The sequence below is a fragment of the Hordeum vulgare genome, chromosome 3H (genome assembly GCF_904849725.1).
Source record: "Hordeum vulgare subsp. vulgare chromosome 3H, MorexV3_pseudomolecules_assembly, whole genome shotgun sequence".
In the NCBI taxonomy this organism is placed as follows: domain Eukaryota; kingdom Viridiplantae; phylum Streptophyta; class Magnoliopsida; order Poales; family Poaceae; genus Hordeum; species Hordeum vulgare.
The window spans coordinates 64,086,586-64,112,206 of NC_058520.1; the positions used below are offsets into that span (position 1 = coordinate 64,086,586).

General features: G+C 45.2%; 1 long non-coding RNA gene and 1 pseudogene across 1 annotated transcript; both read right to left on the bottom strand.

The window, feature by feature from the left end:
- Nucleotides 1-268: 268 nt before the first annotated feature.
- LOC123442986 lies at nucleotides 269-2,730 on the bottom strand. Its single transcript, XR_006630547.1, has 3 exons — nucleotides 2,646-2,730; nucleotides 1,206-1,310; nucleotides 269-496 (listed from the first exon to the last, which is right to left on the bottom strand). It is a non-coding gene; the product is annotated as an uncharacterized LOC123442986 (long non-coding RNA).
- Nucleotides 2,731-2,734: 4 nt separating this feature from the next.
- On the bottom strand, nucleotides 2,735-6,637 carry LOC123441491 (annotated as a pseudogene).
- Between the last annotated feature and the right edge of the window lie 18,984 nt (nucleotides 6,638-25,621).

Genomic DNA, 25,621 nt, shown 5'->3' on the forward strand with positions numbered 1-25,621 from the left:
ACGGACCTGGGCCAACAATTCGGCCTTTTTAATTTCTAAACTATAGCCTTTTACTATCCATTTCTTTTTTGGGCCTCAACCTTTTTTACGAATTTCTATTTATATTTCAGCTTAATTGCTGCCAATAGATTCAGTTCCTCTTTTCAAAGCCCAAATAAATTTTGTTCAATAGACATTTTGACCAATTCTAGATTTTGCCCATGCCTATTTTTACCAAATAAAATCTATATCATCAACATAAAACCAGCCCAGATTCAATGCCAACGTATTTTCCAATTAGGATAGTATTATAAGAATATGTACATAACTCCCAGCATTCGAATTTTGTTTGCATGCAAATATACATCAAATTCTTAGCAAAATCAGCACTACATCCAAATTCAAAGAAAATTCAGCATTAGAAGAATGTGCATGCATGCCTAGATCATGCATGCCTTGCTTTCTTCTTACTTCTTTGTCATAGTGCTCGCGATGAAACATGAATGAAAGCCATCATCTGAATGTTATAAAATAGAATGATTAAAAACAAAAGAAAAGCACATCTGACAACATGTTAAGTTGGATGCAGTCTGTACACAAATAAAAATAGAAGAACAAAAACGATGCATAGTTATCGGTGATACTAGTGATTGCGCACAATCTGTAACTACATTATATTAGTGACAAACATCATCATAAAGATAACAATGGGGATACATGTATGCACCAAAATGAGAAGTTATTTTGTATTTGAGAAACAGAAAATAGTTCAACATTGCAAACCTTGTTGTTCTACAACGTTTGGAATTAAGTTGTTCATTAGAATGTTCAGTTTCTCCATATAACGTGGGTTTATTTTGAGATAAATTGATGCAAGTATTTTTCTAGTAATTGTAGTTGAAATCAATCGCATGTTCCAAAATGCTGTTAGGCTACAATACGACGGAGAAATCAATAGAATGGAATAAATTATGGGGACCAACTCATATAACACAAATTAGTTAAAAACTTTAAAATGCTACATATATGGGATTCTGTTGTTCCTTTTCACCACTACAGGTGACTAGCAATGTTGGCAGTTGGTGGGGCAAATTATTTATTTTTTCAGCGGTCGTTTAAGAATTTTTTGCAGTTTTCAATCAAAATATTTAAGACTTTCTGAGCTTGCATTGCAGTTTGCTATGCCTGGAGCTACAAGAAACAATGGATGAATGGAAAGAATGGACCTGCAAAGTAGTATCTGGAATGTGTCTGCACTATGAACTGATAGGTAGACTTGTGGCTGCTCATAAAGTGATGCCCCCAATGTTCAGTCACCTGACAGTAAGCAGCTATTTAATACGAAGATGCCAATATACAGGTTACTCCATCAAATTACACACCTCAGGTTCAGGAAACATACTTGCCTAATAAGGTGGATTTCAACCAGTTTTTGTCAATCTAATAAAGCTCGCATGGTAATCAGAATTTTAACAAACAATTAAACACAAACTAGTCATTAACTGGTACTTGGCCAAATACAGTAGTTTCCTAAATCATGAACTAGTTACTAACTATATTTAGCTAAATATAGTTTGTTCTTGAGAAGGATAGTCGTGAATAACACACATAGTCCAAAATCAATTGCGTGTAGAGGTGAATTTATCTTCTTATTTGAATGTAAGAAGTTCTCTAGATTAAGGTCCCGATGGATGACACCATTTTTATGGCACATCTGTCACAGTATAATAGCAAGAATACATTTCAGATATCATAAAACTATCCAATATTGGAAGAAACACTGGTGAAACAAAAATATGGACTCAAGTTAAAAATAAATGATGGAAGACTAAAAAGTTTTCAATGACATGACAAATTACAGAATACTCAGAGAAGCATGTACATATTTTGTACCTCTCAAGTTCAACATGGCAATGCTATAGGACAGTAAGGCAATAGACTGGAACTCAGATTGTTCTACACAAATATATTAACAGTCCAAATTGGACCTAAACAGGTAGTTATATACTTATATGTACATAGCACATCATTTTCAGCTCTGTATTACTGATAATAAATTGGAATTCTGATGCCGCCATTCATGTCTGATGGACTAAAAATGCCCCTTGTCTTTCTTTGTCTAGAATTATATATATACTCTGTATGTTAGTTACCTTAATAAAGAAACAAGAATACAAGATAGCCAATGAAATTAAGAATCATTCTTTAGCAACAGATCAAACAAATTTTTTAATGCTCCTTGAATTCGTAAGTCCTAAACTAACTCCTAAGCTCGAGAATGTGCAAATGCTTATATAAAAGCTTCAGACCACCAGTAACATTGTAAACCATGTATGTCGGCACTCCTAACAGCTATTGGATGTCTAAACTGAACTACTGCGTCCCTAAACCTGGAATCATATAGATAGACGGGTTGTTGAAGTTTCATATAGATTTTTGTGCCTACAGATTACACACCTCAATCGCGTAGTATTTCTCAAAGAAATACTGTATCTGGCAAGTGCCGATACTGAACAAAGATATTGATGATATTCAGTTTTGGCTCCTGAGAATCTCAGAATAAGATTAACAGCGACGCGGGCACCAGGACCCAGGACACCAAAATTATGTACCCTTGAATGAACACAGAACAAGTTAGAAGCAAGTCAAGCAGCATTCGACCCTACCACGATAAATGTGACGAAATATCCACATGTTGTCATGCAAATCTTGCACAATAAGCTCCTGGTTAGGAGGCTGCATCGAGTAATCTACAAGTTCCAAGGACATAACATATGTATGAGCTGAAGCACTCACAAAGAGTAACCAAGTAGATAAAAGAAAATGTGGACAAGATGCTGATATATACCAGCTGTGGGAACAGCTTGCCTGCGGCTCTTCGAGGCACCGAGAACCCGCCGTGCATGCTCATATCGCTCGCGGTCAAGTTCTTGCAGAAATACTCGGCCGGGTGCTTACTCTTGGCATAGCTGCCGAGAGACTGGATCGGGAACACATCGGTTTCCTGAAATTCACAGAATCTTCGAATCAGATGACAGTTTTATTACACTTTCAGTGAACAATGTAGAATAATTCAGCTCAGCTTGAACTAAACTTTTTCACCAAGTTCCATTTCTTGACAGTACTTACAGAGTTTACTGGTTGCAGCGTCATCTGTGCATACACCTCATCAGTATCCTTGTCAGCCTGTGCAAACCCAAACAAGAAATCCAGCATTTATCAAGGATAATGTTAATGCATAAGGCCACTAACTCCTAATCCATCTGTAGATGAACTGTGTGCGCTTACATGCATGGTGATGTTGTGGACTTGGCACAGCAGCTGCGACGGCAGGCTCGGGTAGTTGGGGATGCGGGAGTTGGGCGTCTTCTTGGTTGGTGGTGGCCGCGACCTGCCAGATCAAGAAAAACCTCAGCAATCCATGCATGAAGTCAAGTGAAGTGATCTAAACCAGATGAACGGAGCAGGAATGTTGGTGCGGTAGAAGGATGCAGACGGGGACCTGCTCACTGTGGCCTTGTGGGAAGTAGTAGACGAGGCTCCCGCGCTGCGGCAGGCAGACGAGCGGGCCGGTGCAGGCGTGCCAGAGCTCCGAGTTGATCACCTTCTTGGTGCCCTGCGCCTCCCACTGCTCCTTGGCCTGGTTGAGGCGGTGGCGGAAATGCCTGGCCCCGGACGGGTCGTCGTGGTCTTCATACACATTAGAATCACTACTCATCAAGCACGACTATAAAACTAATAGAAACTTAGCTGGACTCATCAAATAAACTGATGTACGGACCAAGCGTTAACTTGTGTGTTGTTCTACACACCTATACGTCTCATAGAAAAGATTCTGACCGAATGTACTAACATGGGTGTAGCCAAGGGTAAAGCATCAGTGGACATATGATGAGTTCAGCATATGCTTATGTTAGCAACATGATACACTTAGCCTATTCTTCATTTTTTTTGCTATAGAATTAAACATTGAGGGCCTGCACGTGCTCAGGATGTCATGCCTTTTAGGATTCACATACTTCCTTTTGCTTTTAGCTTTGCGTACCACACTCACAATTTACAAACCCACTTTTGCTGCATGTATCAATATTCAGACTGCTTACGAAATCACTGATTTTCAAAGATGGAATACTTGATAAAATGTTTATTCATCAACTGCTAGGAGTGATACATTGAGAATTCTCTCATAAAAATATTAGATATATACTGATCAGTTCAGATTTCAGCCACTACTTCCAGATTTTTTAAGCACCGAAAATCGGCATACCTTCGCATCCACCTAGGATCTTTAGGGTCCATCTCGCCCACCAACTGCTCTCACGCCAGCGGTGAACCCTACTATCCAACATCCACCGTGCCATCCAGCGGACAGATCTTGCCATCCACGCTTAATGCCAGCATTAGCAACTGTTGATGACCGGATACCGTTGCCTGGACTTGATAATGTACGGGCTGACTAAGGATATCAAACCGTTGTCCTGGGTGTACATGGCTGCTGCTAGCTCCTCCATTCCTAGCCTTGTTTTTCACAACTTTGATTATGCATTGCAGCTGCTCACACAAACTACTCCCTGCAAGTGTTTTTTTAAAGTAATAAATTTGGTTAAGATGCAATGGTACAGATTTTTGCACATAATTAAGGTGGAATGTGTGTACAAGTTTTAACTAGCTTTAACAACAACACCAACCCTTTTCTTTGGCCAAAGCAATATGTTCAGGTTTTTGAAACTGAAGCAGCATGTTAGTACATCAGCTTTGACAAACAGAAATGGTATGATGAGTGTAGGTGAAGAAACTTAAATCGCCAAAAAGAAAACTATTTCAGACACTAACTAGAACAGAACAAAAATCATTATTAGGTGCATCTACACCATAACCAGGACAAGAATAAAGACATGCGAGCACCTTACAACTAAAACCTAAAAGTTGACATGCCACATAGCAATCTACAAACAATAACCTCTGTAGTACATGTATCTCCTATAGCGGGAGTGAAGCAACCGAATCACAAAACATGAGAAAATATCTAATAAAACATAACAACTGAATTGGTACTTAGATGAATGACATTAAGTCATCTAATAATGACACCCATGCGCATCAGTAAAATGATAGAGAAAGAGAAAAAAATGATGTTAGATAGTTAAGAGTTTGTGTTATGTGAGATAGTTAAGAAAACACTGATGTTCTGAAATACACGCCTTCCAGGTTACTAAATTATATGGAAAAGTATCTTTTCACACAACCGAACACAAAAGAAAAAGAGGACAATGGGCCAAAGCAAAGAACCTCCATTTCTTCTTTACATGTTCACTAAATAAGAACAAAATTTCACCTTGTGTTCTCACCATCACAATAGAATAATCCAAATGGGAGCAGTGCACATATCATAATATAGATGGCATGATTACATGAGACTATGAGAGACCACCTTTATTCAGCAACCATATGCTACGAGGTGGCACTGGGAGAAGCGGATTCAACTTGTGGCAATACGCAAATAGTTTTGCAAGGTACCTAGAAAGAGAGGAGCATACTCATCATCTGTTTTAGAATAAGAATTCAGAAATGATTACTCGTTGATTGGGCTTTTTGGGTGTTCACTGGTTCTGTGGAATATAGTAAATTTTATGTAAGCTCCTTTGATTATATTAATAAGTTTGAGAAAAACTCTCCTATACTAATATCCTAAAAATATGCACAGTTGCAATATAACTACTTTGCATGGTTTACTTTAATTAGCAAATAAATCAGAAGAGAACATTGGGAGTAGACGAGTAGTGAATGTTCAATCTGAGTAAATCTAAGATCCTGGTTTCCTATATTTACCAAATAAATTATCTAGCGAACAATTAGAGTAGGCAATGTTCAATATGAGTAAGTAAAGCTAAGATTGAGTTACCGAGAGTACAGGTAATCTTCAATGCAACCATAAAACCCAACACTCACAATTTTCGAGTAATTTCAAGATTAAAATAGTCACCTAGACCATGATTCTAAGAAATTCCATGACTTAAACAAATCAGTAGACCGAGACAAGGGAACTCACCTCACCTAATCTCCTCGCGTCGCACTTGCTTGATGCCCTCGCGCAGCCGTTGCTTGAAGCCCTCGTATGGATGCTGATGGATGCCCTCGCACCACCGCTGATTTCTGTCGAGTGGCTACAAAATTGTTCCTGCGCCGCCGCCGTCGGTTGCCCTAGGCCCTAGTCCAGCTGCGGTTGATTCGTCTCGTGGGCGTCGCGGCTAGTTACCCTCGTGTCGTCGGACGGCCGATCCCCCTACCATCCATCATCCCAGATCCATCCCCAAATTAATCGCAGCACACATCAAACCCCGGGATCATCCAGATCGGGGAGCTAACCAGAGGCATGGGGCACAACACTTGAGAGAGGGGATCTCACCTGAGAGGGCCCTCGTTCCTCGATCCGGGCCACTATTGCCGGCAGTCGACTTCGCGGACATCGGCGAGCTGGGGTCGTCGAGTCGACAACGGCGAGGCGAGGAGAAGGCAGGGCAGGGACGGGGTTGCGCGGGGAAGAGAGGAAGGATTGGGCGGTTCAGATGGTGGAGGAGCTGCAGGGGGCGGAGAGCGGCCGGCGGGCGGGCGGGAGGGCGGAGCTCCGGCGGGGGAGAAGAGGAACAGGGCCATGGACAAGGCGGAGGGGGTGGGGTGGGGTGGGGGGGGGTGGGGAGAGGAAAAGGAACCAGATGAGTTGGACATGGAGACGACCCACCTCTCACCGGACGACGGAGGAAAAAGGCGCGGGGGTTGGGCGAAAATTTTGGCCGCGCGGGCGGCGTGCCGGTTTGGCGCGTGGAATTTCAGCAAAGTTTTGGGAGGAAATTTTTTCTTCTTTTTGATAAGAATTGGAGGGATGTTTTGATAGTTATTTTTTAATATTTTTAGGGAAATGATGCTAATCATCCGGCGGATCGGACATTTTCCATCCGCCACCTCGGTGCGCACGACACGTGTCCCGTGCGCTCGGCCGCAACTATGAAGTCAATGGCGGGCGGTGCCGGTGAGAATCTAGATTGCAACATCGTTATTTTTTTCCTAAAACATTACATGTGTTGAAAAACTTATTTCCGCAACAACACATGTGTTACAAAAAAGAGAAAATTGGAAAAAAAATCTGCAATTTGACTTTTGTTGCAAAAAATTTATCTACTGTAGCAGAAAAGAAAATCTATAACAAACACTCAGTTGCAAAATATTTATGCAACAAGACTTTTGTTGTAGAGAAAGAATTCTACATATGTTTCCGCAACACGATCTTTTGCTGTGGAAAATATTATATAACAAGGAAAACTCCTCCCATCAACCGGTCGATTTTTACGATCGCATAGTACAAGTAGGGCGTAATGACGAGTTTCTGCAACTTCGTCTCTGTTTCAAAAGACTCGTTAGTCATTTTTTAACCCGTCAGCCGGACGATGTAGAAGCGTTCTTTGTTTCCGCATCTGAAGCGTTGTTTCAGGATTTTGTGTGGTGGACGGATGCGACCGAGCTGGTGATCGAACGGTGCACGCATATGCATCGGACGGTTAAAAAGGTGGTGGATGGTTTCTACAAATCCATCGGTAGATGCGTAGCAGTCCTCTAGTTTTTATGCAAAATATTATAATCTTAAAATGTGGGCCTTTTTAACAGATCACAAACCAGCCCATTAGCAAGCATGGAGGATAAAATACCAGCCTAATATAAAAGTAAGTTGAAAAAAATAGCCTAACAGAAAAGTGGTGTAAAAAACAGTTCAATACATGGATGAGGTGGGATAGAATGGACCCACGAGTGACATGTCAACATAGTTAGAACATGTTACGACATTTTTTAAATCGTCGTAGAAGTTATGACGATCTCATCTTATGCGGTTACGACGTTTTTGACTCACATCATCGTAATTTATATGTAGATTTGATCTCCTCAAACGGTTTACGACAATCTCGAATGAAATCGTCATAGATTTATGACGAATTCATCAACGACATCTTCAATAACGTCATGTATAAGCATATTTCTTGTAGTGCCGGTGCATCACTTCACCAAAAGTGATCACCAACTCATCATCACCCTCGGGAATTAGTGGCACCCGACGGGGTTTTCATAAACTCTTTATTTAACTCATCATCATGTTCATGATATATGCTCTATCATTACTTGTCATCATGGTAATAACCTGACCCTCACGGGGTAGGGTCAAACTGAGTGCAATGATCTTATAATTCTACTAGTCAGCATGACAGTAGCATGATCCTTGTAGATGGTAGGGTCAAGCTCATCATGCTTGTGCTCCGAGCAGCCATATGAATAACATCACTACCATGCAAGTGCTTCGAAGAAGCCTCCGGTGCCATCACCACAATGATGAACCGGCATCGTGATCACATGCAACGGGAAAAGTATTTGCTATTCTAGCATGCGTTATTTCATATGCTTAAGTCATGGCAAAAGGGCTGCTTGCCTTGGTCAGCTAGGTATCCGGGGTCTTCGAGGTCTTCCGCTCCGGATCCTCCGTCACTCGGTAACTCTATCGTCGAGAAAGGAATAAATAAATACTAGCTCTTACTAAAACAGATCACAAAGTGCTTTTAAAAATGTTGCAAGGCTTGAATAAATTTAGTTTATTATTTTGCAAAATGTTTCCTATAGTTTTTATTAGCTAAGCATATTTATTTAAAAGCAAGCAGAAGCAAACAAATGCTTTTAATATCATTTTATTATACCAAAATAGTTTCTGTTTTTGATAAATGTCAAGTATTAAAGAATCAAATACTACTCATTTTTAGAAAATTACTGGTGGAAGAATCATGTTTTTCTACTAGCTAAATCTTTTTATAAAAATCGTTTAAGTTACTGGATTAAAACAAAAGGAAAAAGGCCAGGGGGTTGGATCCAGTCGGCCCAGCCAGCAGCCCTGGCCACCAGGCGCGCGCGGGCCAGGTTCAAACCTGACCTGCAGGCCCTTGGGGTCAGCGTCAGCGGCTGCGCGCGCTGGCTGCCCCAGGACACCGACAGGTGGGCTCCACCTGTCACGTCCTTCTCCTACCTCCAGCCAGAGAGGTGGAGATGGACGCCGGCGAGGCTGCCGTTGTCCTCAGGCCAATCTAGAAACGGGAACGGGTCCCTCGTGCCTCGGCCTACCTGCTCGTGGTCGGGACGTCATCGGAGGTGGTCTAGGTCGCCGACGACGAGGTGCTCGTGGCGGAAGGGTTTCAGGTTGGTGTTGAACTAGGGGCTAGGGGCACGGATTCACTCGGGAAAGTTAGGGGGAATGTTCCTGGTGTCAAGGGGAGTGTAATGGGAGGTCGGGCAGCGCAGGAGCCGACGTGTAGCCGGAGATCGACCGGAGCTCCGAGGCGGAGGGGCCTCGGTCAATCTCGAGCACCGGGGCTCTGCGAGCTCGATTGGGTGGCTAGGGGGTGCCTATTGGTTGTGCTGAAGCTGCTTGGAGGGTGCTGGGGTGCCGGGGGGACCTATTTATAGGCCATCGACGGTGACCCGACTCGGGCGCGCCGTGACTCACCGTGGCGCGCGTGCGAGCACAGTGAGGTGCTGGCCGTGAAACCACGGGTTCGGGACGTGGTTTAGGACCTCCTGGTGCAACGGCCGCAGAGGGAAAGCGAGTGGGGTCGAGCCGCAGCGACCGTGCATGCTCGGCCACGTTGGGCTGGCACGGGCACGCGTCGCCTGAGCTCTTGCGCGAGGGGAGAGGGTCCCTGGGGTAGCTTTGCACTCAATGGTTGTCGGGGGAGCGTTTGGACATAACTGGGGAGGTTGGGACCGGCCGGAGCGTCGTCCCCTTGCTGGTGGCTCTCTGCAGTGCGCCCAGAGCGCAGTTTTGGCATGCCACAGCATGTTGGCTCGCTTTGGGGCACTTGGGACGTGTCCTCCATGTCCTGAGTGTTGCTGGGAGTGTGCCTAGCCGTTGTGTCTTAGTGGGAGCTCGAGCTGGTCAAGGGAGCAGGGAACACTAGTGTTGCCAATACTGCCCTGCGGCTTAAATTGGAGTTCTTGTCACTTGTGCTTGGAGTTGGGGAGGGGCTGATTGAATGGATGCTCAGGGTGTTCTGGTGCTCTAACCCACCAAGTTTGGGGCCTTGACATTGGGTAAAACAGTGACTAGGAGGGTTTTTACCTTCCTGTCAGTAGGTGATCGACAGTGATATGGGGTGCTTCCACTCCACCACTAGAAATGAAACTTAACAGGTTTGGTCTTGGGGTAAAAACATGGGGTTCCACCAAATATGAGATCCATTGAACAAGTTTGGCTTTGTAAACTTGAAAATGTCTCAAAATGACCAGTACAGTCCTTTACAAAGGAAGTGTGGCCAAACAGAGTCTCACAAATCCCATCTTTGGTGTGGAGTCCTCATTTGGGGTGTCAAACACCTCTGCAAAGTTTCAGCTCCATTGGAGAAACTTTGCAATGTAGAGTTGTTCCAACTCTTCTCTGGACAGAGAGGGTTTTGGGCTCATTAGGTGCACTTCCCCACCTTGGATCAAGGTGAGATTTTAGGTGAGCACCTAATATGGCTTGGGAGGGCTCCTGTAATTTTATGGGATTTTACTAAGATAATTTCCTTTGGAAACATCTCAAAAAGCTAAAACAGACAGAAATGGTTTTCAGGGTTTTACTCAAATAATGTTAATATAAAATAGGGTTTAAAATCTTATATATGGAAAATATATGTCCTTCTGAGCTTCCATGAATTTACTCAGAATTTTCTAAGGCAGGAAAGCAATTTTCCTTGTGGGAATATCATTACTGGCCTTAGAAACAGACATAGATATAAAATAGGAAAATAATATTTTAGATCACCAATTAATGTTTTTAAAGAATGAAAATAATATTTGGATCAGATCACCAACTTTGGTTGGAAGTGCCACTTGGCTTCATGAGCTAGTAGTGTATCCCAACATGATGAAGGTGATCTTGATATAAAGGAAAAAGCGTTTTTGAAGAGAGCAAAATAATAAGTTTTCATAGGTTTGAGTCATCAAACAAACAAGCATACACTCAAACAAGGGTTTACATTGCACTCACAACATTATTTGAAAAAGTTTTAACAAGCTTCGATTTTTGCAAGATAAAATACTTGTGGTAAAAAACAGGGTGTGACAGACATATCCCTCTTACAAGAATCTCGTCCCGAGATTCCTAAGCTAAGCGTTAAATAGCTCGGGAAATTCTGATCGGAGATAGTCTTCACGTTCCCATGTGGCTTCTGCTTCAGTATGGTTGCTCCACTGAACCTTGAAAAACTTGATGGTGCGGCTTCTGGTGCAACGTTCGGCTTCATCCAAAATGCGGATCGGTCTCTCGCGGTAGGTAAGATCCGGTTGAAGGTCAATAGCTTGATGATCAATGTCCTTGTAAAGATCTGGACGGTTCGGCACTTGTAAACACTTCCGGAGCTGTGACACGTGGAACACGTTGTGCACACCCGAAAGCTCAGGAGGTAGCTCCAACTGATAAGCTACTTCCCCGCGCCTTGCCGTGATCTTGAAGGGTCCAATGAACCTTGGAGCTAGCTTCCCCTTGACGTGGAAACGCTTGGTCCCCTTGAGAGGCGTGACTCGCAAGTACACCTGGTCTCCGGGAACAAACTCCATGTTTCTGCGGCGAGGGTCCGCATAGCTCTTCTGCCTTGACTTAGCTGCCTCCAAGTTCTCTCAGACAAGCTGAACCTTGTCCCCTGCTTCCTGCAGTGCTTCTGGTCCGAAAACTAGTCCTTCACCGGTTTCAGACCAATTGAGTGGGGTGCGGCACTTCCGCCCATATAACTCTTCGAATGGGGCCATCTGAAGACTGGACTGGTAGCTGTTGTTGTAAGAAAACTCAGCAAACGGCAGACAGTCTTCCCACTTGGCACCATGGGCCAAAACACAAGCGCGGAGCATGTCCTCAAGTATCTGGTTTACCCTCTCGGTCTGTCCGCCCGTTTGTGGGTGGAAAGCCGTACTAAAGGAGAGTTTGGTTCCGAGAGCTTCTTGAAACTTCTTCCAGAATCTTGAGGTGAATTGCGTGCCGCGGTCGGACACGATCTCTTTGGGAACTCCATGGAGACTCACCACTCGATGAATGTACAGACTGGCCAGCTGGCTGCCATCGTAGGTGGTGTTGACGGGGATGAAATGGGCCACCTTGGTCAAATGATCGACTATGACCCAAATGGAGTTATGACCCTCCTTCGACCGGGGCAACCCGGTGATGAAGTCCATGCCGATTTTATCCCACTTCCATTCTGGCACTTGAAGAGGTTGCAGTAATCCAGCAGGTCGCTGGTGTTCAGCCTTGACTCGCTAACATACATCGCATCTAGCGACATAGGAGCCAATTTCCCTCTTCATGCCATGCCACCAGAATCGTTCTGGGATGTCTTGGTACATCTTGGTACCACCTGGATGGATAGAGTATGGTGTGTCATGAGCCTCTTGCAGGATCAAGTCCTTAAGTTTGGCCTTGTTAGGTACGCATAAGCGTTTCCCGTACCACAGTACTCCTTGCTCATCAATCGAGAATCCTGGGGCTTTGCCTTCTCGCACCTTCCTCTTGAGGCCTTCGATACTCTTGTGCCCCTTCTGGGCTTCCTTGATGTCGTCTGCCAGAGTAGGCTTGACTTCGAGGTTGGCCAGGTACCCTGGTTCGACTATCTCAAGTCCGAAGCCCTCCATGTCTTCATACAAGACGGGTAACGTTTCCTTGAGCGTGACGTTCAAGGAGCCTGCCTTCCGGCTCAAGGCATCGGCTACCACGTTCGCCTTGCCGGGATGGTACTGAATGCTGAGGTCGTAATCCTTGATTAACTCAAGCCATCTCCGCTGTCTCATATTCAGCTCCCTTTGAGTGAAGATATATTTCAGACTTTTGTGGTCTGTATATATCTCACATCGCTTTCCTAGAAGGTAATGTCGCCACGTCTTCAGAGCATGCACTACAGCTGCTAGCTCGAGATCATGGGTGGCGTAGTTCTCCTCATGCGGTCACAGTTGCCGTGACAAGTACGCCACGACCCTGCCATCTTGCATCAGGACTCCATCGAGCCAGGTTCCAGAGGCATCACAATATATCATGAATTCCTTGTTGATGTCTGGGGTAGCCAACACCGGGGCGGTAGTTAGCCTCTTCTTCAACTCCTGGAAACTTGCTTCACACGCCGGTGTCCACTTGAACTTCCGGCTTTTCTTCAAGAGCTGAGTCATAGGTCGAGCAATGCTGGAGAATCCTTCGACAAACTTGCGGTAGTATCCCGCGAGCCCGAGGAAACTCCTGACATCCTTCACATCCTTTGGTGATTCCCAGTTGGTCACTGTAGTAATCTTGGACCGATCTACGGCCAATCCGCGTGCCGTCAGGGTATGACCCAGAAATCCAACTTCGTTCAGCCAGAACTGACACTTGCTGAATTTGGCATAAAGTTGGTGCTCTCGAAGCTTTCCCAGAACTAGCCTCAGGTGTTGCTCATGCTCCTCTTCGTACTTGGAGAAGATTAATATGTCATCGATGAACACGATGACAAACTTGTCCAAATATTCCATGAAGACCTTGTTCATGAGGTACATGAAGTAGGCTGGGGCATTCGTCAAACCGAAGGGCATGACAGTGCATTCATATAGACCGTACCGGGTCACGAATGCAGTCTTGGGTAATCTTCAGGTCGAATCTTCAACTGGTAATATCCCGATCGAAGATCGATCTTGGAAAACACCCTGGCCCCGTTTAACTGGTCAAACAGGTCTTCGATCTTGGGGAGCGGGTACTTGTTCTTAATTGTGACTTCATTAAGAGAACGATAATCGACGCATAGTGGAATGGTACCATCCTTCTTTGAAACAAAGAGAACAGGTGATCCCCAAGGTGTTGCACTCGGACGGATGAACCCTTTCCTGAGTTGCTCATCCAGCTGCTTCTTCAGCTCGGCCAGCTCTTCGGAACCCATCCTGTAAGGCTTTTTATATATAGGCCTTGATCCGGGCATGAGCTCAATGATGAACTCGATGTCTCGGTCAGGAGGCATTCCGGGTAGCTCGTCAGGAAATACATTCGGGTATTCACAGACTATAGGCACTTGATCAAGCTCTACCTCGGATAGACTGTTGACTCGAGGTGCTTGAGTCGATACTGGCTCGGAGACAAACTTGACCTTGACCCCTTGGTTGCTTGTCATGGTAATGGCCCTGTTGGCATAGTCCAAAAGACTCTGGTGCTTGGCCAACCAATCCACGCCAAGGATTACTTCTACACCTTGCGATTTAAGCACAATGAGGTCTGCCAAGAAACTTGTCCCATTGATAACTATCTCGACCCTTCTACACCCTAGGTTGGTCCTCAATACTGCTCCCGGGGTTTGGATTGCCATCTGCCCACGGAGTAGAGTGGGTTTTAAACCGCACTTCTCCGCAAACCCTTGAGTAACAAAAGAATGCGAGGCACCACAATCAAACAACACTGTTGCTGGAGTTGAGTTGACGAGGAACGTACCCAGAATGCAGTCCGGGTCTTCCTGCGCCTCTTCTGCAGTGATGTGATTGATCCGGCCCCTGTCATTGAACTGCTGGTTGCGGGGGGCCTGGTTCCTTCCTGGTGCACCTTGACCGGGGTTGGGTGCATTGGGACGCGGTGCGTCGGGCTTCTTGTTGGGGCACTGCCTGGAATAGTGCCCAGTCTGACCACACCCAAAGCACGTAACCTGCCCCGGAGGGTTGGTCTTGACTCCACCATTGTTCGGTGGGTTGACTACTGGCTTGACTTGTTGCTCAGGCTGATAATTCTGGCGGAACACCGGATACTTGTACTGCTGCTGCTGAAAGTTGGGTCTTGCAGGTGTTGACTGCCATGGTCTTGGTCTTGCATTACTGGGCCCTCCACTGCCTATCAGTTTGCGCTTGCAGGTGTCGCCCATCGCACGACGCTTGTCTTCCAGCACAAGCGCCTTGTTAACCAGCTCGCTGAAAGTCTGGCAGTCGCAAACCACCAGCTGGTATTGCAGGGACTGCTGTAACCCTTCCATGAAGCGTTCCACCTTAGCAGCCTCAGTGTTAACATCTTCAGGCGCGTACCTCGACAAGAGATTAAACTTTTGCAGGTACTCCTTAACAGTTCCACTGCCCTGCCTCAAGGCTCGGAATTCCCGCTTCTTAATGGTCATCAGTCCAGGTGGAATGTGAGCCGCGCGAAATCCTTCCTTGAACATCACCCAAGTGATGACTTGCCCTATCCGCATGATCTGGAATCCATCCCACCATGCCCTGGCAATGCCTCCGAGACAGTGAGAAGCATAAAGGACCTTCTCATGATCGTCGGTGCACTTGACCAGCGCAAGGAGGTCTTCAATGGTGCGAATCCAGTCATCGGCGTCCAGTGGTTCAGTCGACTCCGTGAATATGGGGGGCGTAGTCCGCATGAACTCAGAAAGAGTAGGGCGACCACCGCCATTCCCATTCCGCTGCGGGTTGTCCACCAGGACTTGAGTCAGCTACTGAATAGCGGCATTGCTGGCTTGACGCTCCTCCCGAAGAGCTTGAAGGAACTGAGCCATCGTCAAGTTCTCAGGAGGAGGTGGTGGCGGAAGGTCTCTAGGCTGCTCGTGGTGACCTCCAGCGTGAGCTTCTCCTTCGGTTCCCTGCAGCGTCCCTGAGGAGCCGGCGCCGGGGTTGCCGAAGGTGCTGTTGCGGGTTGCGTTCACCATCCTGTCATAGAAACAGACAGGTCAAAATGCCACCTTGCTCGGGAATACAAGGACTCACTCCTAGTAAGAGGGGGTCCAATACGTGCATGTGCCAAGTTTTCAAAACCCAAGTTTTTGATAAACTGGGAATTGCATTCATAACAGCTAGGTGATGTAGTCACTTACAGGCTGCCTAAGGCAATAGGTGACTTACATCAAGCACACATACGCAAATTAGAAACGGATACATGGATACCCTATGCCCGGGGTACTCCTAATTGCCTACGCTAAATCCTACGCGGTGGACTGCTCGGTCTCAAAGGCGGACTCAACAGGATCCTCATCCTCATCAACATCTTCTTCCTTTATAGGAGTGGAAGAAAGAATCCGCACATCACGGCGTCTCTTAGGCGAGGCAGCGAAGATCTCAGTGTACTCTTCCGCTGTCAGGCGGCGACTCCGAAGAAGGACTGCCTGGATGGGTAACACACCACCCCTAGTGGCAACAGTTGTCCTCCCTTCAGGTGCGCTTTCCTTCTTTACTTTGCGGTTCTGCATCTTCTCAGTGTGGAGCAGGCCCTTGACTAGGTGCAGCTCTTGGCGAAGCTTGACTGATTCCTTAACCAGGAAGTGTGTCAGGGTGTCCGACGAGAGGCTGAAGTAGGTCTGAAACCTTAATGGCATTCCATCCTCTGTGGCTGGGGTGAGTGTCCAACTCCCATCCACTCCTTCCTTAATGAAAGGTAGGTGACGAGTGATAGGCTCCTTAGCCATCTCAGGGAGGATGCTGCGGAGATGCACGAGCGCCTCTCGTGCAGCTGCCTCTACCGCCAACATCAGCTCTCCCATCTGTGGTCCTTCAAAGAACCAACTAGACGGGGAATCATTAGCCTTCACTATCACGTCCACGTGATATTCCTTAGTGTCGGAGTTGACCCAGTGCTCGTGGTAGAGGAAGATGGGCGTGCATCGTACGTGGCACTTCTCGAGACAATCCACCAGGAGTAGTGGAAAGCCGGTCTCCAGAAGCGTCTTAGGTACGACAACCATCTACAAGGCATAGGAGAGAAGTCAGAAGGTTGTATGTGCAAAAGTCTTATGCAAGGCTGGTGTTCTAACGTTCTCGGTTAACGTCCATGCTATCTAAGGCTTCCTATAGTCAGGATGGCTCTGATACCAGTTCGTGGGGACCCCGACTAGCAAGTCGAGTTCACCGTGCCCAGTGACCCCAAGGATCAATGTTCACTGAACACAGATACTGATTAATAGAGTCTTACATCCAAGTACCGAAATTATTACATCAAACGACCAGAAGGTCGGGTTCAAGAGCAAGGCCTAAAGCCAAATTAAACGGATACATCGAGTAGCGGAAACTCGTGAGGGCTAAGCGGTGCCCATGCCATGAAGCCTACACCGACACGCATTCTGACTTGGAAGCATCCTAGATCGCAGGTTCGTCTCCGACGGCGTACTCATCGCCAAACTCCGGTCCTTCCAAGTCTGGTCAATAATATAACCAGTGGCAAGCCAATGAGTACTTTGAATGTACTTGCAAACAGCCCATGAACATATATAGTGGAGAATAACAGTAACATGTATCTTTAGTGGAATGCAATGTGGTGGCAGGATCAGGTATATGCAACAAGTTAAAGAATTACTCTTAAGAACATGTTACAAATACCAACATATGTGCTAGGGGTTGAACACTCCGGGTTCACCCTAAATGCCAAGTCATCGGACTTGTCATAACCTCAATGTATTAATGAGGGCTAAACCATCCGGGTTTACCCTATATGTCAAGTCATCGAACTTGATCATATTATAGTGATTATCATAACAACATCTTTTTAACACCACACACACACACACACACACACACACACACACACACACACACACACTTGGTTTATGCGGAAAAACTAGACGTAGTTTAAGCAACACCACCCAACTGTCCTTGACCGTGGACACGGCTATTCGAATAGTTTACACTCTGCAGAGGTAGTACGCTGGACCCACGAGAAACGGGAAACTTCCGTGTCATCCACGACTCGCGGTATATCACATATACCCGAGGTAAGTACCCGATCGTCATCTTTCCCCTGACGATACTAGACAAAGAGGTCCACTCGATTGGTACCCAGCCCACATGTTGTACGTCTTACGAGCACCAACTCTAGACTGTATCAACCATGCAGGGACCAACGGTGTGCCTGGAACTCATAATAATGGCATAGTCGTCCTACCTGGCACGACCCCATCACGAGAGTGACACCGATCACTCCCGCCACTAGTAATGTGGCTCTTTGTTAGTACCGACCAGAGTAATCAACAAAACCCCATCCCATAAAGGGGTATCGTGGTCGTACTGGTAAGGTTGGGACGGTCGACACATCATAAATCTAATCCCATTTAGGAAACCATACTCACACCAAAACACCGGTGCATCACTTCACCAAAAGTGATCACCAACTCATCATCACCCTCGGGCATTAGTGGCACCCGACGGGTTTTTCATAAACTCTTTATTTAACTCATCATCATGTTCATGATATATGCTCTATCATTACTTGTCATCATGGTAATAACCTGACCCTCACGAGGTAGGGTCAAGCTCAGTGCAATGATCTTATAATTCTACTAGTCAGCATGACAGTAGCATGATCCTTGTAGATGGTAGGGTCAAGCTCATCATGCTTGTGCTCCGAGGAGCCATATGAATAACATCATACCATGCAAGTGCTTCGTAGAAGCCTCCGGTGCCATCACCACAATGATGAACCGGCATCGTGATCACATGCAACGGGAAAAGTAGTTGCTATTCTAGCATGCGTTATTTCATATGCTTAAGTCATGGCAAAAGGGCTGCTTGCCTTGGTCAGCTAGGTATCCGGGGTCTTCGAGGTCTTTCGCTCCGGATCCTCCGTCACTCGGTAACTCTACCGTCGAGAAAGGAATAAATAAATACTAGCTCTTACTAAAACAGATCACAAAGTGCTTTTAAAAATGTTGCAAGGTTTGAATAAATTCAGTTTATTATTTTGGAAAATGTTTCCTATAGTTTTTATTACCTAAGCATATTTATTTAAAAGCAAACAGAAGCAAACAAATGCTTTTAATATCATTTTATTATACCAAAATATTTTCTGTTTTTGATAAATGTCAAGTATTACAGAATCAAATACTACTCATTTTTAGAAAATTACTGGTGGAAGAATCATGTTTTTCTACTGGCTAAATCTTTTTATAAAAATCATTTAAGTTACTGGATTAAAACAAAAGGAAAAAGGCCAGGTATCCAGTCGGCCCAGCCAGCAGGCCTGGCCACCAGGCGCGCGCGGGCCAGGTTCAAACCTGACCTGCGGGCCCTTGGGGTCAGCGTCAGTGGCTGCGCGCGCTGGCTGCCCCAGGACACCGACAGGTGGGCTCCACCTGTCGGGTCCTTCTCCTACCTCCAGCCAGAGAGGTGGAGATGGACGCCGGCGAGGCTGCCGTTGTCCTCAGGCCAATCTAGAAACGGGAACGGGTCCCTCGTGCCTCCGCCTACCTGCTCGTGGTCGGGACATCACCGGAGGTGGTCTGGGTCGCCGGCGGCGAGGTGCTCGTGGCGGAAGGGTTTCGGGTTGGTGTTGAACTAGGGGCTAGGGGTACGGATTTGCTCGGGAAAGTTAGGGGGAATGTTCCTGGTGTCAAGGGGAGTGTAATGGGAGGTCGGGCAGCGCAGGAGCCGACGTGTAGCCGGAGATCGACCGGAGCTCCGAGGCGGAGGGGCCTCGGTCGATCTCGAGCACCGAGGCTCTGCGAGCTCGATTGGGTGGCTAAGGAGTGCTACTGGTTGTGCTGAAGCTGCTTGGAGGGTGCTGGGGTGCCAGGGGGACCTATTTATAGGCCATCGACGGTGACCCGACTCGGGCGCGTCGGTGACTCACCGTGGCGCGCGTGCGAGCACAGTGAGGTGCTGGCCGCGAAACCACGGGTTCGGGACGTGGTTTAGGACCTCCTGGTGCAACGGCCGCAGAGGGAAAGCGAGTGGGGTCGAGCCGCAGCGACCGTGCATGCTCGGCCGCGTCGGGCGCGCACGGGCACGCGTCGCCTGAGCTCTTGTGCGAGGGGAGAGGGTCCCTGGGGGTAGCTTTGCACTGAATGGTTGTCGGGGGAGCGTTTGGACATAACTGGGGAGGTTGGGACCGGCCGGAGCGTCGTCCCCTTGCTGGTGGCTCTCTGCAGCGCACCTAGAGCGCAGTTTTGGCATGCCACGGCATGCTGGCTCGCTCTGGGGCACTTGGGATGTGTCCTCCATGTCCTGAGTGTTGCTGGGAGTGTGCCTAGCCGTTGTGGCTTAGTGGGAGCTCGAGCTGGTCAAGGGAGCAAGGAACACTAGTGTTGCCAGTACTGCCCTGCGGCTTAAATTGGAGTTCTTGTCACTTGTGCTTGGAGTTGGGGAGGGGCTGATTGACTGGGTGCTCACGGTGTTCTTGTGCTCTAACCCACCAAGTTTGGGGCCTTGACAATGGGTAAAATAGTGACTAGGAGGGTTTTTACCTTCCTGTCAGTAGGTGTTCGACCATGACTTGGGGTGCTTCCACTCCACCACTGGAAATGAAACTTACCAGGTTTGGTCTTGGGGTAAAAACATGGGGTTCCACCAAATCTGAGCTCCATTGAACAAGTTTGGCTTTGTAAACTTGAAAATGTCTCAAAATGACCAGTACAGTCCTTTACAAAGGAAGTGTGGCCAAACAGAGTCTCACAAATCCCATCTTTGGTGTGGAGTCCTCATTTGGGGTGTCAAACACCTCTGCAAAGTTTCAGCTCCATTGGAGAAACTTTGCAATGTAGAGTTGTTCCAACTCTTCTCTGGACAAAGAGGGTTTTGGGCTCATTAGGTGCACTTCCCCACCTTGGATCAAGGTGAGATTTTAGGTGAGCACCTAATATGGCTTGGGAGGGCTCCTGTAATTTATGGGATTTTACTGCGATAATTTCCTTTGGAAACATCTCAAAAAGCTAAAACAGACAGAAATGGTTTTCAGGGTTTTACTCAAATAATATTAATATAAAATAGGGTTTAAAATCTTATATATGGAAAATATATGTCCTTCTGAGCTTCCATGAATTTACTCAGAATTTTCTAAGGCAGGAAAGCATTTTTCCTTGTGGGAATATCATTACTGGCCTTAGAAAGAGACATAGATATAAAATAGGAAAATAATATTTTAAATCACCAATTAATGTTTTTAAAGAATGAAAATAATATTTGGATCAGATCACCAACTTTGGTTGGAAGTGCCACTTGGCTTCATGAGCTAGTAGTGTATCCCAACATGATGAAGGTGATCTTGATATAAAGGAAAAAAGGGTTTTCGAAGAGAGCAAAATAATAAGTTTTCATAGGTTTGAGTCATCAAACAAACAAGCATACACTCAAACAAGGGTTTACATTGCACTCACAACATTATTTGAAAAAGTTTTAACAAGCTCTGATTTTTGCAAGATAAAATACTTGTGGTGAAAAACAGGGTGTGACAAAACTATATTCCTAGGCCTTTTCCTAGTAATCCCTCTAATAACTTTGGCAACTCCTACAACAATGCGCGTGGAAATTACAATAAATTACCCTCTGATCTAGAGAGTAATATTAAAGAGTTTATCAACTCGCAAAAGATTTTCAATGCGTCCATAGAAGAAAAACTACTCAAAATTGATGATTTGGCTAGGAGCGTTGATAGAATGTCTCTTGATATTGATGCTTTGAAAGTTAGATGTGCTCCTCCCAAGATCAATATGGATGAAACTTTGAAAGCTATGCGTGTTTCCATGAATGAGAGTAAAGAAAGAATCGCCCAAATTCGTGCTAGACATGAATGGCTTAAAAAGGCGTGTTCTTGTGATGAGAATCACAAAGATCTTAAAGTGCTTGGTGTGACTCCCATTGAATCCTTGTTTTCTAGTGTCAAACCTAATGATGATGGGGCTGGATATGAATCCACCTTGGTTGAAAAACACCCCAATGATTCAGAGTCTATCTATCATGATGCTAAAAGCATTGAAAGTGGAGTAGAGGATATCAAAACTTTGAGTAGTAATGAAACTACTACTTTGGATTTCAAGGAATTCAATTATGATAGTTGCTCTTTGATTGAATGTATTTCCTTGATGCAATCCATGCTAAACTGTCCACACGCTTATAGCCAAAACAAGGCCTTTACCGATCATATCGTCGATGCTATGATGAAATCTCTTGAAGAGAAAATTGAATTGGAAGTTTCTATTCCTAGAAAACTTCATGATGAGTGGGAACCTACTATCAAAATCAAGATAAAAAACTATGAATGCAATGCTTTGTGTGATTTGGGTGCTAGTGTTTTCGCGATTCCAAAGTCTTTATGTGATGTTCTAGGCTTTAATGAGATTGATGAGTGCTCTCTTAATTTGCATCTTGCAGATTCTACTGTTAAGAAACCTATGGGAAGGATCAATGATGTTCTTATTATTGCAAATATGAACTATGTACTCATAGATTTCATTGTGCTTGATATTGAGTGCAATCCTACATGTCCTATCATTCTTGGTAGACATTTCCTAAGGACTATTGGTGCTATCATAGATATGAGGGAAGGGAATATTAGATTTCAATTTCCATTAAAGAAGGACATGGAACATTTTCCTAGAAAGAAAATAAGATTGCCTTATGAATCCATGATGAGGGGTACTTATGGTTTGAGTACCAAAGACGACGATACGTGATTCTATCGCCTTATGCCTAGCTAAGGGCGTTAAACAATAGCGCTTGTTGGGAGGCAACCTAATGAATTTATCTTTGCTTTTTTGCTTTCTGTTTTGTTGCGTCCATCATAATTCTGTTATGATTGTGTCTTTTGTGTTTCTTTTTGTGTTTGAGCCAAGTAAAACCTTTATGACTAGTTTGGTGATGGTTGTTTGATCATCTTGGAAAAAGACAGAAACTTTTCGCTAACGAAATTCTTTTTCATTTTTATCCAGAAAGATCTTTTGAGTTGATTCTTTTTGCTGCCGGTTGATATGCGAATTTCCCAAACTGTCGTAATATTTATGAATTTTTGAGATACCAGAAGTATACGAAGTATACAGATTGCTACAGACTGGTCTGTTTTTGATATATTCTATTTTTGTTGTGTTGATTGCTTATTTTGATGAAACTATGGATAGTATCGGGGGGGGGGGGGGGTACTAGCCATGGAAAAGTGAGAATACAGTAATCTAACACTAATATAAATAGAAGTCAAGTTTTCTATAGTACCTCAAGAGGTGGTAGTTTGTTTTCTTGTGCTAATGATATCACGAGTTTCTCTTTAAGTTTTGTGTTGTGAAGTTTTCAAGTTTTGGGTGATGTTCTCACGCGAGTCAAAAGGCGCAAACGGTCCCGGCTAAGGTAAGGCTGCAGCCGTGGGGATAACCGTGCATGAGACCGCAAAGAGATGCGATGTGTTACACGCTGGATTCCTATGGCTTAGGATCGGGGTCCCGACATCAATCCCCGTCAAAACTAACTCGCTTACATGATAGATCTCATCCAACTCATCACCGTCCAGCAAGCCTAAGATGAGTTTACTCATGAACGGTGAAGATCATCATGGAATTGGCGATGAAGGAAGGTTGATGATGACAATGGCGACGATCTCCCCTCTCCGGAGCCCAGAACGGACTCCAGACGTGTCCTCCAAATGAAGCAGACGAGGTGGTGGCGCCTCTGTTTCATAAAACGCGATGAATCCTTCTCTCTGATTTTTTTCCGGGCGACACGGACTAAATAGAGCTAAGGTTGGAGGCGGTGGAGCGTCGTGGGCTCCACAAGCCTGCCAGGCGCGGCCAGGGGGGCCCGCGCCTGGTGGGCTTGTGGGCTCACGGCTCACCTCCTCCGGTGGATCTTTGCGTAGGTATTTTTCATTAATTCTAGAAAAATTCTCCGTAAATTTTCAGGTCATTCCAAGAATTTTTATTTTTGCAAAAAAACAGTACCATGGCAATTCTGCTAAAAACAACGTTAGTTCGGGCTAGTTCCATTCAAATCATGCAAATTAGAGTCCAAAACAAGGGCAAAAGAGTTCGGAAAAGTAGATACGACGGAGGCGTATCAACTCCCCCAAGCTTAAAGACTTGCTTGTCCTCAAGCAATTCAGTTGAAAAACTGAAAGCGACAAAAGAAAACTTTGACGAACTCTCTTGGATCTTGTTGTTGCAACTATGTCCAACTCATAACCAGAATTTCAGCAAGATAATAATTTTGGTGGCATGCTTTCATTGTCAATGCAATGACTAAGAGTTCTCACCATCTTCCACGCTACACATGCTATAGGAGGTTCCCAAACAGAAAAGTAAAGTTTTGACTCCCCCACCACCAATCAATCACACTCCACGGCTAGCCAAATCCTCTGGTACCGTCCATACAAACATCAATCCAGGGGGAGTTTTGTTTGTAATTATCTTTTTGATTTGAGCATGGAACCGGGAATTCCAATTACTGACCCCTTTCTCGTGAATGATAGTGAATAAACACATATCGAAGATAACACGCCTAGCATGGAAGATACTGATAGCCCCCTGTCACCACATGAGCGGTTTGGGCATGCAAAATGGATTATTTCTTGAAGGTTCAGAGAGTGGCACATGCCAATTTACTTGGAACGGAAGGTAGATACCGCATATAGGTAGGTATGGTGGACTCATATGGAACAACTTTGGGTTTATGGAAGTGGATGCACAAGCAGTATTCCTGCTTAGTACAAGTGAAGGCTAGCAAAAGACTAGGAAGCGACCAACTAGAGAGCGACAACAGTCATCAAACTGCATTGAGATTAACTAACATTGAGTGCAAGCATGAGTAGGACATAAATCACCATGAACATGAATATCATAGAGGCTATGTTGATTTTGTTTCAACTACATGCGTGAACATGCACCAAGTCAATCCACTTGAAACATTCAAAGGAGGATACCATCCTATCACACTACATCACAGTCATCTCAAAATTCATGTGGGCATCCAAGACAAACCATTATAAGCTCCTAGCTAAATAAGCATGGCAACAACAACTATGATCTCTAAGTTGTCATTGCAAACATGTTTCTCTCATGACAAAGCTGAATCAGGCATGATGAGCTAGTCATATTTACAAAAACAAAATAGATCGAGTTCATACCAGCTTTTCAGGCTCAGTCAATTCTTCATGTATCGTCATTATTGCATTTCACTTGTACGACCGAATGATGTGAACAATAATAAGAGTGCTCGCGCATTGGACTAAAACTGGAATCTGCAGGCAGACACAAAGGAGAAGACAAAGTAATATGTCTCTTTGGCACCTAAACAGGTATGCATGCGAGAGCTACTAAACATTGTAACCATGGTCTTCTACCTTGACCCAAAGAAAAAGAAAACAATTTACACGGGAAAGCTCCTAACAAGCAAAAGAAGAAAAATAAAACATTTTTGAGTTTTTCTCAAACTAGGCAAACACATGAAAAGAAAACGAGAAAAAGAAATAAACTAGCATGCATGATACAGTGGCAAAGTGTGAACACCGACGAACAAAGTGAAAGCATAAGCAAGAATGTAAAGTCGGTGAGAAACACGTACTCCCCCAAGCTTAGACTTTTGTCCTAAGTTGGTCTACTCCCAAGGATGGTCCTGGCGAAACCCAAAATCATAATGGGGGTTGTACGGGAGCGCTGCAACCACTGCCTGAATAGCTGCCTCACGGAGACGAGCAGCCTTTGCCTCCCTCTCATACTCCTCCGCCTCTCCTCTCGTTATGTAATATCTCCGTTTTACCTGAAAGTCAAAGAAGGCAGGAGCAGGAAGGGTAATATGGAAAACACGCCGCCGGTTAAATATCAAACGGTATAGGAGGGATTCATCATCCCTCTCAAGGAACTGGTAGCGTGTCAAAGCGATGTGGTCAAGGAAAGCTGTATGGAGCGGGGGATCT